At 39.6% G+C, this 12,716-nt stretch overlaps 1 protein-coding gene across 1 annotated transcript in view; it reads right to left on the bottom strand.

Annotated features, from left to right (window-relative positions):
- The window catches only part of LOC103511846 (dual 3',5'-cyclic-AMP and -GMP phosphodiesterase 11-like), a 48,498-nt gene that overhangs the window by 12,373 nt on the left and 23,409 nt on the right, over nucleotides 1-12,716 (bottom strand). The window lies entirely within an intron of this gene.

Here is a 12,716-nt window from a genome sequence, read left to right as displayed (position 1 = left end):
CTACGTAAAAAGTTGTGAAAAATTAAAGTAAAATATTTTTAATAAAATGTCGATTCCTACGTAAAAAGTTGTGAAAAATCCAAATCTGAGGTCAAAACTCCGAAAAAGGTACTTTAAAAGGTCGAAAATTCAATTTTTAATTGCCGTTCTAATGAAAAAGTTCAAAGAGTTGTGACGTCAGATTTCACATCAAAATGCGCAGAAACGCTTGCGCACAAACAAACAAGGCGGGAGTCATGAATTATGACGTCATTGCCTACGGGAGCGTATGCCGTGACGACAAAGTTCACGATTTACCAGTATTTTTTAAATCGATCTATCTCGGGATCTAGAAGTCGTAGAAGAAAAAGAAAAATTCCGTTGGTCCTCATTTTTCCTGCTCTATAACTTTGAAACATCACCCAAGTAAGCGCAACTGATCTATTTATGTTGACGAGGAAGTGTACGGTTTCAGTCGACTATGTGTGTACACACCTTTAGAGCGACACTAGACACATGAGTGTCTCTTTGAAGTACCATGATGATGAAACATCAACTAAAATAGGTAAGAATTCACCATGACTAGTCTCTATCTCTAGTCTAGTCCATGGTCCCTATTGCTCGGATATAATTTACATACCGTATCAGACGAACATCGTGTTATTTCATCATGAACAAAGAATTTGAAAACGTCATATCTGAGTCACAAGAGAGCGAAAGAAAAAACTAATTAAAAATTTGCGCGATTCCTAAAATGTGTTACACCGTTGTTGCGTGGAAGTTTCTACTAACAACGTGTGCATAATATCAACACATACATAAGTTATAGTCATGTTGGATGCCATGTACAGTGTGCTTCCAAAGAACAGAGACTGCTGAATCAGTTGAATACCTCTCGAACGAGTTGTCCCATTTTAATGAGATAATTGTCAAAAATGTTCAATTCACAAAGGAAATTTTCTCAATAGATTTTGGGGTTTTGGAGACCCCGTTTTGGGGGTTCTTTTTCTGTGTATGTTCCACACTTCACTGGGCAATTAGTTATTTTTATTTTCTTTCTATATTTTCACTCAATTCAGAGGGGCAGACACACAAGTCGAATTTATCACTAGCGACACAACACTTCTCGCTTACAGAGCTCTTCACCACCACACAAAGGCTGATGGAGGTGATCAGGTACATCCAACGGAACTAATAACTGTAATAAGGGGTGCCACTAGACAATTATGTTAACTTCTTGAACGTCTGAGACACAGATGTTTCCAAACTTGTCCGCCAGGGTGTGGTATTATGAGAGCAAGTTGTGATAAAGCTAATGCCAGAGTGAGTCACTTATACCAATCACCACTCGAGTGTTTATGACTACCAATAGCCAAACTCATGACGTCTTCTATAGTCATTGGGGATTTGGATCGTAAAATTCATTGAGTTCTGAGTACTCCAGCTGAGCCATGTGATGACTAAGTTCACACTCACACCTTGGACCGCACATGTTGTATTATCACACGTCACATGTTGTACTGTTAGGTCCGCCACATGTTACGGAATACAGGCGTCAGAAAAGTCTGAACCGTAACGTGTCCGGCCGGCCTTTGAAAAAGCAAGCTGAAGAGAAGAAACTCCCTCATAAGTTTGGCCTTAACAAAAGTCAGCTGTGTAAGAACATACGAGAACATGTACATACGTACGGGTATGTATTATTGTCTTTATTGCGCTTTTTATTCGAAATACAAATGCAAATTCAATGTTGATATGGCAGAGTAATACTCTGCACCAGACATGTGGTATTGTTGATAAAAATTTCATACAGCATATTTTTGACGAGGGAAATTTTTGTCGAGTATTTCCACAGTGAGTAGTGTATTTCACGTTTGTTATCTAACCACAAGAATACCAAATACCAGGAACATTTTATTTGTTTACAGAATACATATTCTGTCAAACTAAAATATCATATATAAAAAAAGATTAAATTTCAACTTTTTTCACTTTATCTGACGAGTGGAGCCTAAAATGTTTTGTTTATTTACAAAACATGTAATATGTATTTTGAAATGGACAAAAAATTGTTTGATGGAATTCATGATATGGCGTATCTATTCTACAAGCTTTTCGTTAAATTTGCGTCGGTAGATTGTTAAACCGAGCGGCACTTTGATATGTATCAAAAATGGAACTTGACATCAAATTTCATCAAAATCGTGGAGGCTCTAGTTAACTGCACCAAAAGTAGTGAAGCTAAGTATGGCGTTAAATTAACAACCTCAAATGGACTCAAAAACCATACCATAAGGCATTCAAAGTTAGGTTGAAAAATTTCGGCACATTTCTTTAGGTGAAATTTATGTTTCTGGGCATCCCGGGGGTTCGAACCCCGGTCAATGTTTCCACCACATCAGTACCGCGAGACCAGACTAAAGCTTTCAGTCAGCTTGGTACACCAGGGCCTTGGGATCTCTCTAATTTATTGAGCACAAACCATGTGCCAAGTATGATCTCATTATGGCTGAACAAAAGTTGGGGGTAGGTATGTATATCATTAGTAAATATACCATTCTACCCCCTTGTAACGAGCTGTGAGCTGTTAGTATACACATACAGGTATGTTATACATAATTATGATATGGAAGTATAATACCCATGTTGTGATTTCAGAAACAACATTGCCCAACAACAAATAGATCAGTTGCGCTTACTTGGGTCATGTTTCAAACCCTGAAGAAATGCACTGTACTACCGGGGTGGGCATTTCAGACGAATTTTATGTCAAAATAAATAAATAAATAAAGGGTCATGTTTCAAAGTCATAGAGCAGGAAAAATGAGGACCAACGGAATTTTTCTTTTTCTTCTACGACTTCTAGATACCGAGATAAATTGATTTAAAAAATACCGGTAAATCGTGAACTTTGACGTCACGGCATACGCTCCCGTAGGCGATGACGTCACATCAAATGTCCCGAGCAAAGCTCCCTTGCAGGCAACGCATTAAAGTGTTGCCTGCGAAGGAGCTTTGCTCGGGACATTTAATGTGACGTCATCGCCTACGGGAGCGTATGCCGTGACGTCAAAGTTCACGATTTACCGGTATTTTTTAAATCGATTTATCTCGGGATCTAGAAGTCGTAGAAGAAAAAGAAAAATTCCGTTGGTCCTCATTTTTCCTGCTCTATGACTTTGAAACATCACCCAAGTAAGCGCAACTGATCTATTAAGAGTAGATTGGGAATACGCGAATCGTCAATTCATCATATTGTGAAGCCGATCACCCGATCAGGTATTTAATTCAATTCAATTCAATATTTTATTGTGTATTTTTATACAGGTATGTTCACAATTTATAGCTTACATCTATGCTTAACAATAATAAAAAAAAAACAATAATAATAATAATAACACCTCCATATTCACATCCAATGAAGTCTCCTCCTTCTCCTTCCGTATCCCTCTTGTTCTATTTTGGAGTTGGTTATTTCACCAGATACTCGGTAGGTTTACGGAGGTGTCAAATATTCTCAAATGGAGCAGTTGCAAATGGGTAAAAATTACAATTAAATGGTCGATTCTTATGTAAAAAGTTGGGAAAAATCCAAATCTGAGGTCAAAACTCCGAAAAAATAAATGTAAAAGGTCTAAAATTCAATTTTTATTTTCCGTTCTAATGAAAGAGTTCAAAGATGTGTGACGTCAGACTTTACGCAGTTGTTTTTTTCATTCGCTAGGTAGCGCCACTATGCAAGCACGCTTGCGAAGGAGTAGAAAGAAATGCGCAGAAACGTATGCGCAAAAACACATTAATGTGTTGCCTGCGAAGGAGCTTTGCTCGGGACATTTAATGTGACGTCATCGCCTACGGGAGCCTATGCTGTTGCGCACAAACACATTAATGTGTTGCCTGCGAAGGAGCTTTGCTCGGGACATTTAATGTGACGTCATCGCCTACGGGAGCGTATGCTGTGACGTCAAAGTTCACGATTTACCGGTATTTTTTAATTCTATTACCTCAACATATCTTGTCTAAAGCTTCCCTTGCTTCAAGTTCGCGTTGAAAGCTATGTGTAAGCCCAGTGTGGCGGTGTAAGCTTTGATTAATGTGGTAAGCTGGGAAGCCACACCGTACCGGGGTTTTAGGTTGTACAAACCCTGGTGTTTTATTGTTCTTTCCTCTCCCTCAACTTTCTGTCACAGAGTAATAGGAGAGGTTTCGAACAAAGACACTCGATTTGTGAAGGGAAGATTTGAAGGAAAAACACAGATTACCTGTGATAGAGGATAGAAGTGATAGAGGTGTTTGAGTTTAGACACCGAAATCCTAGTTCGATTGGAAAGTAGCGTGTCTACCTTGTAAGCCCTGGGTCGCGGGTTCGATTCCGGAGCCAGATGCCAGATTTCATCCTGAGAAGGTTCTTTCTCTGAAGGGCTGACTTTCTCCTATCCTGAGTTGCCAGGCCTAGTTAGCTTGGTTGATAGTGCGTCTGCCTTGTAAGCGCTAGGTCGGGTTCGATTCCCGCCCGGGGCGGATTTTATCCTGATGGGATAATGTTCGTTCTCGGAACGGCTGGCTTTCCCCTATCCTGTCTTCCTTCTCTCTTCGATTTCGGGACGATAAGACCTTAGAAGTTACAGTTCCCTCTGTCAAACCTCTTTAAAAAAAAAAATCCTATCCTGTATTCCTTCTCTCTTCGATTTCGGGACGATGAGACCTCACCAGTTACAGTTACCTCTACCAATGGAATCTACGAGTATCTACTGGTAAAATTCATAGAAGTAAGAAACAAACTGCTGGGACAGGACTGAAAAGTCCCTTTACGTGCTGTACCTATCATTAAATAATTGTGAATAAACAATTTACATTGCAGTCGCCTTGTTATTCCATTACCAGACAGAAGAATTTCTAGGTGATTGGTTTTTCCTGATGAATCATTAGATTCATTAGAGCAGTGATAGGTTTTCTTAAGTCCCCTAGATTCTAAAATGCGAGACGGTTTCAAGTATCAGAAATGAAATGTCAGTTCTCCCATCATGTTGCGGTCTGGAGAAGCCTCACAATGACGTTCTCTGACATCAATGACATTCTAGGTTTTCTTAAGTCCCCTAGATTCTAAAATGCGAGACGGTTTCAAGTATCAGAAATGAAATGTCAGTTCTCCCATCATGTTGCGGTATGGAGAAGCCTCACAATGACATTCTCTGACATCAATGACATTATATGACATTGACATCTTCAAGTTCAAACCATCAGACACAGTGACATGGTTATTAAGACTAGAGAGGGAAAATGAACATTCCTGTGTCTCTGTCTATTCTTCATGTTGAAGCACATCTTTCTAGACTGGAGGTTAGGGGTTCTCAATCCTCGAGGGAGCTTACTCCATTTGGGCTGAAACTATCTTTTTGAATTTTAAAGTAAGAATGAAAACTTTGAATATTTCCTTCAAATTTGAAAGCTGACCCGACCTGAAGATTCTTCTTTTCTAATCAGTCATTATTTGGAGCTCTGTGTGGGTAATTTGGGGGGAGCTAAACCTGTGCGTTTTTTTTTTTTTTTTTTTTTTTAGAGGTTTGACCGAGGGAACTGTAACTGCTATGGTCTTATCGTCCCGAAATCGAAGAAAGAAGGAAGACAGGATAGGAGAAAGTCAGCCGCTCCGAGAACGAACATTATCCTATCAGGATAAAATCCGCACCGGGCGGGAATCGAACCCGCAGCCTAGCGCTTACAAGGCAGACGCACTACCAACTAAGCTAACTAGGCTGGCTTTTCTTGGTTTACTTTGTCCTTCGGATCAATTTAATTTGAAAAAACCATTCATTGATGTAAATTTATAATTGAACAATAAATTCTTGGAGTGCAGCACCTGTTGATTTCCCCTACATTAATAGTTTTAGGAAGCACTGTTCTAGACGGTAGGTATATTCTGTATGTTCAAGCATATTTTAAACTCATTTCCCTATATTATTCCATACACATCATCGCCGTCTTGTTTCGCCGTCTCTTGCCTATGCCTTTATGTCTATGTACGCTTTATGCAGTCATCTTTGTCGGTCGTATACAGGGCAAGTGCTTGTTTAAGTCTATTGGACATATTATGTACATTGTACCTCTATAATTATGTACATTGTACACAGATATTACTTTATGTTGCATATTACCTATTGAACATGAAATGGAGCAGTAGCAAATGGGTAAAAATTATAACTAAATGGTCGATTCCTATGTAAAAAGTTGGGAAAAATCCAAATCCGAGGTCAAAACTCCGAAAAAATAACTGTAAAAGGTCGAAAATTCAATTTCAATTTTTATTTTCCGTTCTAATGAAAGAGTTCAAAGATGTGTGACGTCAAACTTAACGCAGTTGTTTTTTTCGTCCGCTAGGTAGTGCCAGTATGCAAGCGCGCTAGCGGAGGAGCAGAAAGAGATGCGCAGAAACGTATGCGCACAAACACATTAATGTGTTGCCTGCGAGGGAGCTTTGCTCGGGACATAGATCTCGTTCCCCTTCTTTCTTCACTGAACATTTCCCCAATCTTATTTGGGGTCGGCGTTACCCTCCTTCATCCTCCCCCTCCATACCCTCCTATCTAACGCCCCCTCCCTTCTCCATCCCTTTTCTCTCAAATCTTCTTAACCTAATATAAATACATGGATAATTATATACATCCTGTATATTTCATTAATTTTAGACTTACTTTATCATGGACACTCGTTGCTATCTTGAAAGCCCAGAAGAGGTTAGGTAGTAGAACAGCCGCGGTAGTAGAACAGCCAGAACAGAACAGCAGAACCTAACCTCTTCTGGGCTTTCAAGATAGCAACGAGTGTCCATGATAAAGTAAGTCTAATTGATGTATTGACCGTTGCAATGAACTCTCAAGAATACGTAAGATTCATGTATATTTCACTTGGACGGATTGTTTCAACACTCTGTATGTACCACACATATTTATTTAACACGATGATGTACATATTATAATATGAGTGTAACAGACGTGATGTTGTACTACGCTACATTTACATTCTGTATATTCACTTCTTCTGTTTTGCATGTTTCTCTGTATTCTATCGCCGCCGTGCTATGCCTGTATACAGGGTGTTCTATCGCCGCCGTGCTATGCCTGTATACAGGGTGTTCAACATCAAACTGTCCCACGGTATTGTAAATCGTGAAATCACTGTTCAGCCTGCCTTGTAAGCGCTAGGCCGCGGGTTCGATTCCCGCCCGGGGCGGATTTTATCCTGATGGGATAATGTTCGTTCTCGGAAGGGCTGGCTTTCTCCTATCCTGTCTTCCTTCTCTCTTTGATTTCGGGACGATAAGACCATAGAAGTTACAGTTCCCTCTGTCAAACCTCTTAAAAAAAAAAAAAATACACTATACCCACCAAACAGAAAGCACTACCAAAAGACCTTTTGTTCTTAACCTTTGAGAAAGCCATATGGTGAGATCATCTTTTAAAATAAATAGCTTAAACTTCACAAAAGATAATGTTTAACCTTGATTTCTTTTCTGTTTCTTTTTTCGCAAGAAAAGGATGTTGCTATTTTAGCTCCTTTCCATTGGACAAATAATTTAGCTATTCACACGTTTATCAACCTTAGTTAGAAGGGTAAGTACGTAAGTGGTGACTTACCTGGCGCTCAGAAGAGGAGCTCAGATAGCCTCCTGTCATAGCTTTTTCATCTCTCCGCCTGAAATCAAGAAACAAGCAACGGAATTATTGAAAATTTAACTTCAAAAGTTGGAGTTTTGGAGCGAGGAGAATTTAGAGCCACACGGTCAGTTCAATGGTAACGGGCTTGTTTGTCATGCAGAAGGTCCCGGGTTTGCTGCCCACAATCGACGAAAAAAATTGAGGGGTTTGACGCAAAACGACTTGTAGCCCATGAGAAGTATTTGAGTTTCAACTCCTTTTTGAGGCAAACCTCTGAATTACAATCACATTTTGATTGGAAATACTTCAACGCATTGCTTTCTGGTGTTCTCGTGTTGAGTTGTTGACCCAGCACCTAAAGAGAGGAAGTACTTATTATATCTCTTCTCGCCCATGTTATGAGAGACACACTACGGGATGGACATGCTACGACACAGACCACAAGGGAATTCCTCATCTCTTGACAATTTCAACCAATTTTCTTTCCCACCTCGCCCCCCTCATAATTCCACACCTGGTCCCGTCCTATAAATAGGACAGTGTATGTTGTAGCATGTAGGGAGTACAGGGACCCGTGTTATAGGGACAGACAGGAAGGGGGAGGAGGGGGAGAAATAGGAGGGAAGGAGAAAGGGGAGGGGGAGTTCATATGCATACGATGTTCACATTCTAGAAATAGTGAAGTGCATAGGCCGCGTTTACATGAGCTGTGGTCTGGAGACCGGCGAAGCAGGAGGAGGAGGAAGAGGAGAAGAAGAAAAAGAAGGTGGAAGGAGGAGGAGAGGAAGAAGATGGAAGGAGCAGAAGAATGGGAAGGAGAAAGAGGAGGAGGAGGAGAAGGAGGAGGAGGAGGAGGAGAAGAAGAAAAGAAAACATACTCTCACCAGAACATGACATCTGTTTGGGATTCTTCGAAGTCTTAAAAGAGATGAAATTCCTCGCCAAGGTTGGTATCGAACCCGCTACCCGCTTAACTATCGATACAGAATAAATAGATAAACATAGATACGGGGCACGGTTGGTCCAGTGGTAACGCGCTTGCTTGCCATGCAGAAGGTCCCGGGTTCGAATCCCACCATCGACAAAAATTTGTACTCGTTTTTCGATTGCAAATATTTCAACGGGTTACTTTCTGGTGTTCCCGTGTTGACCCAGCACCTAAATGGGAAGTATTGTGCCCCTTCTCGCCCATCTGACGAAAGGCAAACTACGTTTTTAAAAAAAAAAAAAAAAAAAAAAAAAAAAAAAAGTAGAACGATCTGTTTTGGTCCACAGATTTCCACTAGCACAACAAGTTTCAGTTTCAGTTTTTGAGGAATTTGATTGAGGGAGAAGAGGGCATATTAGACTTCTATCGTGGTGTTTGTATGGATGGTGATTGGTGTTCCCCGCGCCACTAATTCCCATGACACCTCAGAATACGTGACTTTCATGACAGTTATTTCCTTCAACACTTTTGTCTATCACCTTCCAAACTTGATTCAATCAAAAACCCTGAAATTTCATTACGTGGGTTTATTATTCTAGTTGGGGGGGGGCAAAGTTTGGAATTTTCGTGAGGGATCAGAAGTTTAATTGGAAATAACAAAGTCCTCCATGTTTGCCGATGTTATGTATATCAGGTAGACTTTTATAACTGGAACTGTTTCACACAAGAAAGAAAATTTTCCACCCTCAGACCGTCTTGATCTGTCAGACAGTCGGGACGTGTGCGGCGGAAAAAGCTCGAGACTTTTAGGTCTGTCAGACCGTCTGAGAGTGCCCAGGTCTGACTCTTTGTCCGCCACAGACGTTGAGACGATCTGAGCGTGAGTGACTGGCATTGTATAGCTAGGTAGAGTTCATAGCTTATACCACACGCAACGTGACATTTCATTTCCTGAAAACTTGAAGTACTAATAGTAATACGCAAATATGGGCGACAGGTAATTCAAGTGTGTACAGTTCTTATTTAACTAAACATCTAATGATAATAATGAGCTGAGTAAAATGCAGCATCATTTTAATGAAGAAGTAGTTCTGAAACCTAGTATTAAGTTAGTTATAAGTTAGCATTAGGAAAAATTTGTGTACATACATGTTTGTATATCACCACAATAAAAATATTTGATTTGACCCTATAGTATAAATAATACAATAACGTAACAATGAATTTTTTTAACAACACCAGACTGTTTTTAGTCTTGGGGTGACATTTCATAATTATATTCCCATTTTCCACAGAGAGGATGTTACTTATTATATTTTCCATATTTCCTGCTATGGCATTTTTCTTAACTCGAGCAATATTCTGTTCTCTGGTGTAATCCCAGGAGCGTTTCCCTCTGCATTGTACAACAGCAAATATGTTATACTGTCAGTACAGTCATAGAGTAACGAAGATCTATTGTTCAGTATATTGCATGCTGCTGCAGTACTACTATTGGAATTGTTTAGGTCTGTATATGAAGGAACTGGAACTGTTTCACACACGAAAGAAAATTTTCCAGAAGAAGAAAATTTTGAAAGACAGAACGAAATTATTTTTCAAAGACACAAATTCAAACTCGGAAACTTTTCTGAACACGTCGCCGCGTCGGTCGAGCACGTTACAGTCGTAAATATAAAACCACGTAGCTACCAATGTCATCAAACAAAACACAAAACAAGAAACATCCGCAGGAATTCCAATACAAATGAAGCAATCAATCATCACTTTGTCCGCCACAGACGTTGAGACGATCTGAGCGTGAGTGACTGGCATTGTATAGCTAGGTAGAGTTCATAGCTTATACCACACGCAAGGTGACATTTCATTTCCTGAAAACTTGAAGTACTAATAGTAATACGCATATATGGACGACAGGTAATTCAAGTGTGTACAGTTCTTATTTAACTAAACATCTAAATGATAATAATGAGCTGAGTAAAATGCAGCATCATTTTAATGAAGAAGTAGTTCTGAAACCCTATAGTATAAATAATACAATAACGTAACAATGAATTTTTTTAACAACACCAGACTGTTTTTAGTCTTGGGGTGACATTTCATAATTATATTCCCATTTTCCACAGAGAGGATGTTACTTATTATATTTTCCATATTTCCTGCTATGGCATTTTTCTTAACTCGAGCAATATTCTGCTCTCTGGTGTAATCCCAGGAGCGTTTCCCTCTGCATTGTACAACAGCAAATATGTTATACTGTCAGTACAGTCACAGAGTAACGAAGATCTATTGTTCAGTATATTGCATGCTGCTGCAGTACTACTATTGGAATTGTTTGTATTCCCATTTTCCACAGAGAGGATGTTACTTATTATATTTTCCATATTTCCTGCTATGGCATTTTTCTTAACTCGAGCAATATTCTGTTCTCTGGTGTAATCCCAGGAGCGTTTCCCTCTGCATTGTACAACAGCAAATATGTTATACTGTCAGTACAGTCATAGAGTAACGAAGATCTATTGTTCAGTATATTGCATGCTGCTGCAGTACTACTATTGGAATTGTTTAGGTCTGTATATGAAGGAACTGGAACTGTTTCACACACGAAAGAAAATTTTCCAGAAGAAGAAAATTTTGAAAGACAGAACGAAATTATTTTTCAAAGACACAAATTCAAACTCGGAAACTTTTCTGAACACGTCGCCGCGTCGGTCGAGCACGTTACAGTCGTAAATATAAAACCACGTAGCTACCAATGTCATCAAACAAAACACAAAACAAGAAACATCCGCAGGAATTCCAACACAAATGAAGCAATCAATCATCATGTTGAAGAACAAACTCTCCATTAGGAACTATGTTATGAACTTCCCAACAACAATCATAACAAGTTATCTAGACGTATCATCAACACCGCGTGCTATATGACACGTCGCCAGATCTGCACTAGACATTGTAGATCTCCCAATACCCCAACACGAGCATAGCAACGATATAAGAAATATACTCCCGGTTATCAAAAAACATACATCAAAACGACTCGGATCTGGTAAGGTCATAAAACAAGCCATAAAATCAACAAGCCACATACAGACTTTACATTAAGGTCATCAGCACTGAACATATCAACAGAGAAGTTCTGAATGGAAAATGAATCACGGGGATTGATGCTTGGGGTATGGAGAAAATGCGTAGAAGAGAAATAGGAAACATGTTAGACCTTCTCCTACTAAACTCAACGACCTTTACATTGTAAACATCTCTTCAATGCGAAGTAGAGTCAACAACGATGGAAATTTGTGTGACGTGTAAAGTGAACAATCCGTAGGAGACACTGACTCTATTGTAGGGGGGCAAAGCGGGGCGGTGAGGCCTAGTTTAACTACCACTATACGTTATTCATAACAATCATAACACTTCAAAACGACCGAAACCCCTCTTCATGTACTGTGACAAACCTTAGAGAAAATGAGACCAGACAGGAGATTAGAAGATCAAAATGACTTCTCTCAAAACACAGAACACAGATATGATAGCAGAAGTGAAATTAACTTTGACAGATATTACGTATAAGTACGTTCTCGCAGCACGTCAGAATTTGAATAATTAAATACCTACACATTGACAGAAAGCAAGCATAAAACACAACTAAGTAATTAGCACAAAAACTGAAAAGGAATCACAAAGAAACCACATTGACATTCTTTGAAAAGCCCATTTGTTTTGAACATTGGTGACAATATGGGCTATGACAACTGTTGATGACTTCTCTCAAAAGTTCTGTGATTGTATTGGAGAACCATATTCTCAAGTTCCTCAAGTGATGAAACCTTTTTCCAGGCCCGCTTTTACCGACAATTTCCCTTGGAAAATGGCTTCTAGGAGCTTGTTACGAAACAACAACCGAGCTAGAAGAAACACGTTGGTTGCATGGTATGTCAACATTTCCATTCTGGCTATTCTCAAGTTCCTCAAGTGATGAAACCTTTTTCCAGGCCCGCTTTTACCGACAATTTCCCTTGGAAAATGGCTTCTAGGAGCTTGTGCGAAACAACAACCAAGCTAGAAGAAACACGTTGGTTGCATGGTATGTCACCATTTCCATTCTGGTCTGACGGATTACTTTGCCCATCCCTGAATTCCAGTCCCATCCGCAT

Source organism: Diaphorina citri, unplaced genomic scaffold (assembly GCF_000475195.1).
Source record: "Diaphorina citri unplaced genomic scaffold, Diaci psyllid genome assembly version 1.1 scaffold758, whole genome shotgun sequence".
Classification (NCBI taxonomy): Eukaryota; Metazoa; Arthropoda; class Insecta; order Hemiptera; family Psyllidae; genus Diaphorina; species Diaphorina citri.
This window is presented reverse-complemented; position numbering and strand designations above follow the sequence as displayed.